The sequence below is a fragment of the Drosophila elegans genome, unplaced genomic scaffold (genome assembly GCF_018152505.1).
Source record: "Drosophila elegans isolate 14027-0461.03 unplaced genomic scaffold, ASM1815250v1 contig_476, whole genome shotgun sequence".
NCBI classification, from domain to species: domain Eukaryota; kingdom Metazoa; phylum Arthropoda; class Insecta; order Diptera; family Drosophilidae; genus Drosophila; species Drosophila elegans.
This window is the reverse complement of record NW_024545863.1, coordinates 9,593,708-9,606,103: the sequence shown is the minus strand read 5'-3', so window position 1 is coordinate 9,606,103 and position 12,396 is coordinate 9,593,708. Positions and strand designations below refer to the sequence as shown.

The 12,396-nt window shown below is 36.8% G+C and overlaps 1 protein-coding gene across 10 annotated transcripts in view; it reads left to right on the top strand.

Moving 5' to 3' along the window:
• Positions 1-12,396, top strand: part of LOC108141085 (diacylglycerol kinase eta) — a 55,308-nt gene that overhangs the window by 18,638 nt on the left and 24,274 nt on the right. The window contains exon 1 of one of the 10 annotated variants that reach the window (XM_041709218.1): positions 12,223-12,343. The exons of the other annotated variants lie outside the window; for them this stretch is intronic. The gene's annotated coding sequence lies outside the window, so the exon portion shown is untranslated. Of the gene's footprint in view, positions 1-12,222; positions 12,344-12,396 lie in introns of those variants that run through there. 10 annotated transcript variants of the gene reach the window in all.

Below are 12,396 nucleotides of genomic sequence, written 5' to 3'. Positions count from 1 at the left end.
TCAAAAAGTGTTCATGTAAAGAATTCTTTTGAGTTATAATCAAAAAATTCATAAAATCAGTAAAACTAATTTAATTAAAATTCAAACCACGTAATAAACAAAATAAGTGTGTCGAGTTTCAAAGAAATAAATTCTTTACAACTGATTTACATAGGTATATATAAAAGGTCGCCTCTTTGCACTTAGTAATTATTGAAAACTTAATATTTAAGCAACGTAATAAGAAAAGAACGAGGATAAAAGCTAGCTTCAGGAAAACCGAAATTTTAATACCCTTGCAGACTTTGCCGAAGAGCTATAGGATATAAACGTCCGATCGTGGCGCTCTTCAAACTTGATCTACTTACACATGTTTTAGGCCGACTGTGAAAGTTTTAGATCGCTAGCAATAATACTCGCAAACGGTATTGAAACAGACAGACAGACGGACATGGCTATATCGACACCCCTATTGATCCTGATCAAGAATATATATACTTTATGGGATTGGAAACGTCTCTTTCACTGCGTTACAAACTTCTGACCTGAGTGAAGTAGACATTTCCGACCCTATAAAGTATATAGACTCTTGTTCAGCATCACTAGGAGAGTCGATCTAGCCATGTCCGTCTGTCCGTCTGCTTCTACTCAAACTAGTCTCTCAGTTTTAAATCTATTTGCATGAAGCTTTCCCTAAAGATGTCTTTCTATACTATAGCATATAGTTCCCATTTTAACAATCGGAAAAATAAATGGGAAAACTTTATAAGTTTACTGTTTTTAAGTTTTTTTTTTAGGGTTTCTAAATATGATAGTAATGGTTAAATATTTCAGAATTACGGTTTTAATTTTATCAAAATCGAACGAATGTGACTTAAAACTGTGACTAAACAACACTTTGAAATGTAACTTTTCCATTTTGTAATTTTTTTTAAATGCTGTTTGACTTATTAAAATCAAAAAACGATATCATCTAGCTGCCATAGGAACTATTGAATATCTGAGCTGGAAATCATCATAGCTTCAATTTTTTTAAACATATACGCAAGTAAATCATAATTTTAATGTTTTAAAGAATGTTTAATTTTTTAATAGCTGGAAGGGTATATGAACTTCGGCTTGTCGAAGTTTGTTTCCTTACTTATTTAGAAAGTGTTAGAAACAATTTGCAGATGTAAGTATTAATTTGGTCTTAATATATTTTAAGTCGATGCCCTTTTGGTTGAAAATATAACAACTTCTAAAAATTAACGAAAAGGTAATGATTTTGTTTCTGTTTTGACGAACTGTTACAATCTTTCATGTTTATTTATATCATTATACTTTTCTCGCAGTGCTTGATACGCTGTGCTACAAGCTACGGCCAGTTGGCGCTAGTTTAATCAGCATAAATGTTGCCCTCGCATGTGGCGCCGCCTGGGCCTACTCATTTTGCATATTGTAGCGGCTTTACAGACCTTAATGACTGCATAAACATCGACCCAGTAGTGGCGCACTTGCTCATCTGGCCGACCCATATCACCACGCCCGCAACATCCTGCACTTAATGAACTTGTTCATTTGTTGCACGTGAACGGAATAAAAGCCTTGACTGTGTCGCTTTGTAAGGATGTGTACAGTACGTATATTTCTATATTTCTCTTGTCATTCAATGCTACGTGACAAGGGAGCAGGCAGGATGCTGGGGACGGGGAAGATGACGAAGATGTGCTCATCATTGACACTGAAGGTTGCTGCGTGGCTCGTTTGCTATTATCTAAATTTCATATTTATTTAGGTGCGTCTTTGTGCTAAGTCCCCACAGAGTGTGGAGATGGTGCATTGAGAGTGCATGAATAATCTTCAGCTTTTGGGGACACAAACACCTGACGCATACGATATATTATGTTCTTGTGCGGGGCGGAAATTAATATAAACATAGAACGAGATGAATTCAAGCGCGAACGAAATAAATCAGCCAAATAATTCTCGGACGACTGTCAAAGGCAAAACATGTCGAATTAATACGATAGCCATATCATAAATACACACAACACGGACAATGGACAAATCCAATTTAGTGCCCATTTGAAATATCACGCATACCACACGTTGGCCCGTCAACAAGGCACATGCCGCACAGGGACAGAAGTTATATTAATTCGATTCGGGCAAAGGGGATGGCCTTTCCCGCATCCCCAATCATCATAATGCTTTGGAGGCTTAGCCGTCATTTATGTCGTCGACATCTGCGTCCAACTCACTCGTTAAATGCCTCAGGTTGCCTAATCTCCTGTCTGCATGCAGGCCGCAGGATCAACTTTGTTTGGTGCAAAGTTTTTCTAGCCCGGGAAAAGCAGGAAACGCCCGGGAGTTTTCGTCGCTATACATTCGCTGGGGTCGCCCCACTAAGCTGATAGAATTTCATGCAAATTGAGTTTATTTTTTCTATATTACCAATCGATTAGCAATTGCTCTAAGAGCAAAAACTTTGCTTTTAAGATGTTGTGTTGTACGCAAACGTTAAATAAATGTACCACACACTCACACACGAGGCAAACTCACCATTTTAATTTCATGAATCTTACGTAATACGTCAGTGGAGGAATCCGCTGTCTTCGCCGCGACTCAAGCCAGTTTACCTAGTATACAAGTTTATTTAAATACATGCAAGAGGGAAAGCCACCGCAAGGCTTTCAGAAAACCGAGGACGCCACCGCTCATGTGTCCAAATCGGGGGATTTCGAGGGGCGGCCTCAAGGGTGCATTAAGCTAACAAGCGTACTAAATGTTGTACAAAACGTGGCAACAACCAAGCGCGGAGACAGCGACACCAACAACTTTGTGACGTCGACACTGAAGTGTTGCTATTACTCGAAAACTGCCGGGAAAACTTATGCAATGAAATGTGATGCAATACGTAAACTGCATAGGCGGTGAATTCTGCGAAACATATACTCATTAGTACTCTCACAATTCTAGGAAATACATTTGTTCAGTTTGGGAAAGCAAAGGGCAAGTGGTACCCTAAAGTAATAGAAATTGTCTTGAATAATGAATAATAAACTTTAAAGACATTGAAGCTATGATGATTTTCAATCCTTTGGTAGCTTTATAGTGTCGTTTTCTGATTTTACTATATCTAAAAGCGTGTTACGGAACGATTTAACCATTCCAATGTCCAAAAGAATTAAAAAAAAAATCGAGTGGACCGATATAGTCGGGTTGCCCGACTTTAGACACCTCCTTCTCAAACAAAAACATTTCTTAACGAGGTAAAAAAAGCGTTGTCGGTCGCACCTTCAACATACAAAATGTCTGATATAAACAAACGACTAAATAAATACACTTTTAAATTTTGTGTTAGTATTTGTGGTCTCCGCTGCTAATAAAAAAGAATTGCCAAATACTTTCATAATAATAGCTCGATTTTAAAAATGTGTATATGATAAAGTCGTCCGATCCGGCTCGTTCCGACTTATATACTACCTGCAATAGGAAGACATCTTAAGATAAATATTCTTTAAAACATCTTAATTTTGATTTTTAAAAACCTTAAAGCTATTATGATTTTTAGCTCAATTATTCGATTGTTCCTATGGCAGCTATATGATATCGTTTTTCCGATTTTAATAAAATAAAAACCCTAATTCTGAATTATGAAAACATTTCTATATGCAAAAGAAAAAATAAAATTTGTTCATTAATTTTTTTTTAATACTCCGATTGTTTCATGAGCTCTTTATGATATAGTCGTTCAATTTGAATAAAATTTAAATCGTAAATCTGCAATAATTACCCCCTACCATATCTCGAGGAACTAAAACTATTTTGACAAACTAAAAAGGTATAATATTTTTCATTTTTTCCCGATTTATCATATAGGAGCCATATGGTATAGTCGTCCGATCCGTACCTGGAACAACTTTTGGGAAAGTTTCATGCAGATAGCTTTAAAACTGTGAGACCAGTTCGCGTAGAAACAATATGCTAAATCGATTCTCACTAGGGCTGCTGATCAAGAATATATGAACATTATTGGAAATGTCTGTTTCACTGCGTTGAAAACTTCTGACTGAAATTAAAATACCTTCTGCAAGGGTAAAAATATTACAATTAGGAAGTAATCTTCACAAACCTCTAAAACCTCTAAAACCTCTAAAGATGTCTAAATATAAAAGCAATTAGAATTGTCCTATTTAAGGGATTTCAATACAAGTGCCCATAACAAATGGAGAATGTTCTCGATGAACCCTCTTAGCGACCACCACTCGGTGCAGTGTGCGAAATGCGAAACTTCCGCCTTGGTATCCCCCAACTTTCAAGGTTTCCTGGGGAACTTCTATGGGCCGACATTAACATTTCCATGGCACCTTTATGACTGCCAAACACTCAAGGCCACCCAGGGACCGACGCCAGAACTGCCATTACCAATCTCATTTTGAGTTATGTGTGACTAAATTGACATTTCACCTTGATTAATGGCCATGGGCCGGTCAGCAGACTGGGACGACTCAATCATGGTCCCGGCTCCAGATTCGGTTCGCTGGCCAGAAACGAGCCACGAGCCAAGTTAGAGGACGAGGTCATTGTCTTTTGTGAGCGACTCAAATTTATTGTACCGCATTAATTCCTCGCAGCGGATAGAAATCTTTTTAAATGGAAAGCAATTATGGGCAGCGGATCGCATCGCATTGTTGGGGCTCAGCCCGGATAGGAGCCTACATACTTGATTCATTTGGAAACGACTCTGCCAGCAGCACAAGGGTTGACGGCTAACGGGGCGCATGAATATTTAATTGACGTCCAGCCTTGAGGCGCAAAAAGGTGCTGGTTTTAAATAATTGCAATGTTTTCATCCAGCCAATGCGTTGATAGCTGGAAGAACAGGCAATATTTTACAAGTTTCTGTGTTTTTTTTTTATGTTGAAAGCCTTGCCTTATTAATTTTCCATTATAATTTATACACATTTCACTTGTTTTGTTCCAAAAATGTTACTAAACGAAATTTCCGCCATTCATGCAAAGCTAACTTTTAAGAAACGCACAAAACGGCGTCAAACTCAAAGAAGCGTAAATTTGAGTGAAAGGCAATGAAGGAAAAGGTCGAAAGTACTTTCCTACCCTTCATTTCGCCTTCAACTGGGCTGAGCACTAGTGCTGCTTTGAAATGCTTAGCCAAAAGTTGTAGGCCCAAAGACAACTTTTACCACCTCCTCCAGCAGCTCGATTGCCGACAAAGGTAATGCTAAAAATGGGACACAACAAAGGCCGCATTTTGCCTTTTATTGAGAGGGAATCATCTGTGTGGCAGGGCGCTGGGCAAGCCGAAGCCATTTTAGACTTTCCGGCCAGCGTTGCCATAGGTAACCTTCAAAAAAGTTCCCTTCTAAGCTGTGAAAAAAATGATTTGGTGGGTGACACCTCAGAATAAGGGAGGGGGAGAATTCGTTTAGTGCCCTGTAATGTGTCAATTACATGGCCATTTAGTGGAGACGAAATATACTTGATTCGATTTAGCTGTTAAGAAAAAGGAGATCTTTCCTGGCAACATTTTCAATTGAGCTGTCGTAAATCAATCAAAACTTTCTGCTTCTAATGTGTCCGTGGGATATCTGAAACTTTATCAAAAAAATCTATACTTTTCAAATAAATGATTACTTGACAGTTTCCAATGACGAGTGTCCTTACACATGCCTCATATCAATGGAACTGCAGTAAATTGAATTTTTAGTCGGCTGCTAATATATTTGCCACTTTGGTCCAAACTAAAAGCCATTTCGGGATCGTTGTCGACTGCAGCTGAAACTATGTAGTAACCTTTTCCAAAAAACAGGCGATGACTTTTACTTTGATGTTTGATGAAAAGTTGGTAACTAAGCCAAAAATACCAAATGTTCTGTCCCCTTGCATGCAAATTGAAAAACTGTTTGGACAAGTAGACTGGTTTCAAATTTTAAACTGCTTTCAAGCAACAAAAAAAAACAGATTAGCACACCGAGCTTAGCAAAAGTTTGCGAACGCACACCGCACATGTTTCAGAAAACATCAGGTAAATGGAGCAGTTATCATTAACGCCTCGATGATCCTACAACCCGTTGCCCCTCTGGCCCTCGAATATATTGGAAGGGGAATACGAGAAATAGGGGGCTAGAAAGGTGCTGAAATTGATGGCCGGCACTCTCAGGTTACGTGGCATCAACACTTATGCGAGGATTTACGCTCGAAAATAAATCCATCACGAGGTATTAACGACAAGCGTTATCCTTGCGGCTTTTTCCCATTAGCTGCTCCTTTCTGTTCGGTCTGTGGTTTGATTTTGGGACTGTTTACCATCCGGTTTATGAAAGTTTTATGAATATTTTCATTCTAAGTGGTTTATGTGTTGTGCTTTAATGGTAAATGTCGCCTAAAGTTGAACGAGGTACTGGCTTCGTAAACACCATCGTTTATTGCAAAAAGACATAACATAGCATAAGTAACTACCATTTTGTGCACTCAGTCAAAGTGTTAAAAACATTTTTAAAAACGTTGTGAAAATAAATTTTCTAAGACCATGAAAAATTTGTTTATTTTGCGTTCATTTTAAAAATGGTATCCTACACTCAAAAAAAAAGTTGATCAAATAATATGATAATGTAACAAGAATTTAAAAACAAATCCTTAATTATCACTTCAATGCTTTAATACCTTAAGTATCGATAAGATATGTTATAAACATTTTTAATAAGAAAAATAAATAAATAATTAAGCACTACTATCTTAATCGCTTTGTCATAAAGCGATTTCAACGCGGTTTACTTTTATCAATCAGTTGCATAAAATTCTTCAAACATTTTTTTTCTTTCAACTCGAAATTCACAACTGGAACTCGATTCGTTTGCAGATAAGTAAGACCATTATCGCAATTGTAATTATTTCCCGTTCGGAACTAATTTTTTTTTTATTGTGGAATAATGTACAAATTCCTAGTCCTTTTTTTCTGAGTGTAGCTATATTAGAAATTGAAAATTTATGAGTCTTTTTAGGATTAAACTTTTATAAAATTAGTTAACGCTCTCAAATATTTAAAAACCTTTTACCAGCAAGCAAGAAATGTGTCCTACAGTTAATTTACACATATATATATTGCTTTATATTTATAACGTCTTTTTTTTGAGCCTATCATGTTGAATTGTTTGACCTAACCATCATAATTAAGCAAAAAAAGACATTTTTTATAAAATTTTCAAAACTAAAAAATATAAAAGCTTTAGATAAGTTCGTGCCGTTTTGATTAAAGACGTCAGTACTTGTTTAGTAGGCAGGTAATTCGATTTTGAAAATTTGTGTGTCCACCAATAGTCATAACAACTTCTACTTTCTGGAATGTCTAAGAGTGCCAGTACATACTCTTCACGATTTTTGGGCTCCGCTTTGAAATAAACTTTTATAGATTCCGAGATCTCGACGTTCATACAGACGAACAGACACACGGACTCTGCTATTGATACTGATCAAGAATATATATACTTTATGTGGTCGGAAACGCTGCCTTCTACTACTCGAGTAAAGTATAAAGCAGTGAAGCTGTGATGGTTTGGCGATGAGTTATATAATATCGTTAATAAAATTACAACATTAATAATAATCTGAAATAATAAACCATTACTACATCTATATTAAAATCAAATCCTATGTTAAACAAATTGAAAATCACCGAATTTCTAATTATTTAATTGTTTTTTTTTGGTAATGGGATCGTTATCATATAGTCCTAAGATTTTAAATAAATTTAAGCCATAATTCTGATATATTCAGCCATTACTTTGTCTGGCCGAATATTAAAAAAAATAAAATAAAAAACAGCGAAGCTTTACTTTTTTTCCAATTGTTCTTATGGGAGATATATGATACAGTTGCCCGATCGTTTTGACTTATACACTTTCTGCAACAAAAATACCACATTTGGTAAAGTGCCCTTCATTAAAATTTGAAATTTACATTCGAATATTTGAGTTTAAATTCTTTTTTATTAGTGCATGCTGACTAAACTTTCCGTTCGTTTGTGGAAGAAAAAATGATTATTATTAAATTATATTATTTGAGCACAGCACCGTTCATTTAATTTTAACTGTCTGCTTGCCATGCATATTAAAGCAAAGCAAAAATAAACAAGTGGAATCATAAATGTTTAATTTATAATGTGCAGTCTTGGCAGGGACAGCAAAGAAAAAATTATCCTTTTTCCCCAAATGAATGAACATTTTTTAGGCTGCGGGTCGAGACCTCATTGTGGACAAGGCCGGTATTAAAATTTTCTGCCCCTGCGGCAGCTGGATCGGCATCTCCTTCCTTATATGGCCGGAAACGTTTTTGGTTTTTATCAAACTGCTGAAAGCAGGTCTGTGTGTGTCCAGGACGGAAAGCATCATATTATTAAGCCCAAAAGGAGGTCATGTGAGTTTTTGCCGATTCACCGCCCAAACCCACACCAGGCGGCTCAGAAAAATGTTGGATTTCCACATGCTTTTTCATCTCCTCTTAGCCTCTGTTGTTTTTTTTGGAACATAAAACGAGACTCATAAATTATGTTGCATAAATCACGGCACAGCGGCTCGAATTCGCCATTCTGTTGGATTTGTTGTACACCAATAACGTTCATAAGGGAAATGTATTAAACATGCATATGTCAATAACAAAAACGCAAAAGCTTTATTCAGAAAGCAATTAGCAAATTAATTTGCTGCTTGCCGAAGAAATAAAAATGGCATTGAATTTATGGTTCGGAAACTTAACAACTTTGTATACTTCATACAAAAGCGTAACAACCGCGAGCTAACACATTTATTCATTAAATTAAAAGTCTTAACTACTTGTGGTAGTCTTTCTCAACTTTCCCATGAAGCATTGTTAACCTACAAGAGAACTTTGTAGAAATGTTTCTAAAAACCAGTCTTTTTTTTTCTTAAATGCATTATTTTTTGATCATTTAGGCAAACTGAAAGCAATCGAAATATTTATGGCACTCTAAGGATAAGATTTAATTTAATTTAATGTAAAAAGTAGATCCATTTTGTTCTTTCAAATAGTTATTTAAGAATATTTTCATGATGGCGTGCAAAAATGTGTTTTTTAGACAACGTCTGCAATATAATAAAATAAAGTTTGTTCAACTGATGCATGGTACTTTTGTGGCTGAAATATACCAATAAATCTCAATCTACCTACCTACTTAATATTATCGAAATGTATATCTATCAGCATTACAATGTCACAATGGGTTATCTGCGGTGTATCTTTAATGTGTGTGACTGTTATTTGCTGCATTGGCCCTCAATGCATAAAGCATCGAAGTGGCCAGAAAATATTCGCTGACGCCCCAGCGCTATTAATCACAATTATTGTCAGACAGCTCGTCGGCTTCCCATCCTCATTTTTCTAGCATCAGCCCCGTAATCGGGTCACAGTTGTTATCCCAGTAGCAGGAACATGACAAATTACACCGAGCCTCAAAGTAGGCTACGGCCTTCCTGCGTCCTCGCCCCCTTCTAAATTCCTCTAATTGCCGGCGGCCTTTTGTTCCATCCCCTGAAACGCATGCAAGGGTAAAATGTTCGTTTTGCGACGAGTGGGTCACATGTAATTGCCAGTGTGGATGATGGGGCTGACTGGCTGAGTGCCCCGGCACAATCAATATTGCTAAACAGCGAAGAGAATTCTAAATTAAAAATAAAAACTGTGTAATTACTAGTCCAGACTGTTTAGTTCAACCAGTAAAGACACGCCATAAAAAAATCTGATAGTTTAGTTTTAACAAGTGTGTCTTGAAAATAAGCTACAGACAGTAATTCAATACTAAATAATATGACCCCCATACTTTTAAGTTTCATTAAGCCTATTTTTAAGCCACATTAGTTTAATTTTGTTACTTTCGTGATATTAATTTAATGCTAATCTTAATGAAAAAGTTTTCATACCCCATAGTTTAACAATAGTTTAGTTTCTATGACAATTTTTTTGGGTGCAGTGTCTGGGCGTTCGGACTTAAACCTTTTTCTTTGCCTTAAAATTAAAACTTTAGCGCAGTGAAATTGTTTTATTTAGAAATTGTATATTTAAACTAGGACAGAAATAACATGTTGCACCAAAAAAATCTTGAACATAATTCCATATATCTGTTCATCTTAGTAAAATTATTAATGGAGTTGATGTATGTATGTATATCTACTGCACACTAAAACTTTTATATAACAAAGAACTTTAGTTACAAAATATTTGCGTCATTACAAAATTAATTGAAATCATAATCTGAATACATGACCTTTCGTGACTCATGACTCATGAACCAGTCTCTTGCAAGGTACAAACACTTTGCAAATATTTAAATGTGCCTCTCAGCAAGGACAGCACAGCAGGCGACGTTCGATGTTGTGGCACATTAATAACTGGGTGGGCGTGGTACCGGGAAAATCGAAGAAAAGGGAGCTGCTGCTTGCTGCGGGGTGTGGCGGGTAAGTTATGCTATTAAAATGTCAAAATTTCCAGCTGCGCCACTTTGACACGACAAATGAAACGTGGCACGCCCCCGCAGATACCTGCGTCACGCCCCAAAACGCCTCAAAGCCCCCTACCAAAAAACCCCAAGCCGAGGAATCCCTCAAGCGTAATTTGTACCAGGAGCAGCCAAAGCTATTTAATACTAATTAGATCCGAAACTGGTTGGCACCAATTTGCTTCGCGAAATTTTCTCTCCAAAGAAGAACGCAAAATATAAAGCTAATGGAAAGTCAGCGGCAAATGTCTTTAATGTTTGCCAGACCCGCCACCCTGCAAATAGTTCGAATGCAATGGCGAACAAAAGTTTGCAAAGTGACATTTCAAACGGACAACTTTGTCTGCGGAACTCCTTGGCACTTGCACTGCGAAAGTTCGATGTGAAGGCATCAATCCAATACCGATATCGATGTTCGCCAGGAGATTGTTTTCTTTAAGTTTCCGCACCGATAAGACTGCTTTGATTCGCCTTCCTTAAAGTAAATCTCTTCCGAATAGCGCACAATTAGTGAGGCTTAGGATCTCAACGCCCAACTCAGCACTTTGCCGCCTCAAGTACACTAAATTCTAATGGCTGCCAGCTCTTTTTTGCCATTAAGTGATTTGACCAGCAAAAAATGGGCACGCGCAGGAAGAAGATGAAATGGCTTCGAGTAATGCAAAGAAATTGATATGAACGGCCAAAACTTTTCTGCAAGCTGTACACAAGCAAAAGCGAAATGAAATGAAATGAAATAAAATAAAATAAAATAAAAGGCAGGGAAAGTGTTTTCGTGCGCCAGGTGGCGGACTTTTGCTTGAGGACCTGGACCGCGGACCCTTGAAAGTGAGCAAATTAATGATTATTCGGGGCCGTTTTCGGTCGGTCGCGGGGCAAAAGAAAAATCTCGGCTTAATGCAATCAAAGTTGGGTTAATGCCTGGGGACCGAGGCTGATAACACAGAAAATTAGCAATTTGCCTTAATGTGTCTGTGATTGACCCCAGGGGAATCGCCAATGCTGAAATGAGCTGAGACCGGTGAGAATGCCAATTCCCTAATGTGTCCTGTGTCTCAGAACCATCGAATATATTCAAAAACTCTTCGTTCCATATTCCATTGCCCACAACTATTTTATTGATTCTACTTGCCCTGTGTATTGAAATACAAATCAAATACGCTTGTGTATCAAGCGAATATATTTGTTTGGCTGGCTTTTAATGAGATCCGCAGCAGGGCTTCTGCTTTTCCATTCTGCTTAAGATTTGCGATATCTGTTCAAGCGGAAAATGATTGTGCCCACTTAATTTAACAGGAAAGCTAAATCCCTCCGAAAAACGAGCACTCAAGCTATAAAAAAGTCAAGGAGAATAAGTGATACCCTTGGTAAATTTCCAATAATTTATTACATTTTTAAGAAAACAATAAATTAGTTTCAAAATATTGTATGCCTCTTGTTTTATTATTTATTTATACATTGACGGCAGAAATCATTTTTGTTGTACAAAAACATTTCGTAGAGCTGATATTATTGAATAGAAAATGTAAATTTAAAAATTAAGTTTCGATTTTATCAATTTGTAATCTTTTGGACACAAAAATTATAAGACCTTCATCTCTATTAGGAGTCTTTACTGATTTACTTACCTTTTAGTAACACGAGCAAAGTTATTTACGGAAAGGTCTAGGAAATGTTGACTACACAATCTTAGAGAAAGTGTTAAATTATATAGTCTGAACAAATCTGCCCGGTTTTTAATATCAAAATCTGAAAATTTTGGGTCGAAACTTTGTGAAGAAAAAAGTGAAAAAACTGGCATTTTGTAGGGAATGGGAAAAGCGAACAGAAATTAAAGCTCGAAATGACTTTGTAAGTGCCGAAAGTACTCATGAAAGTACTCGCTGATTTTTACCGATTGCTGC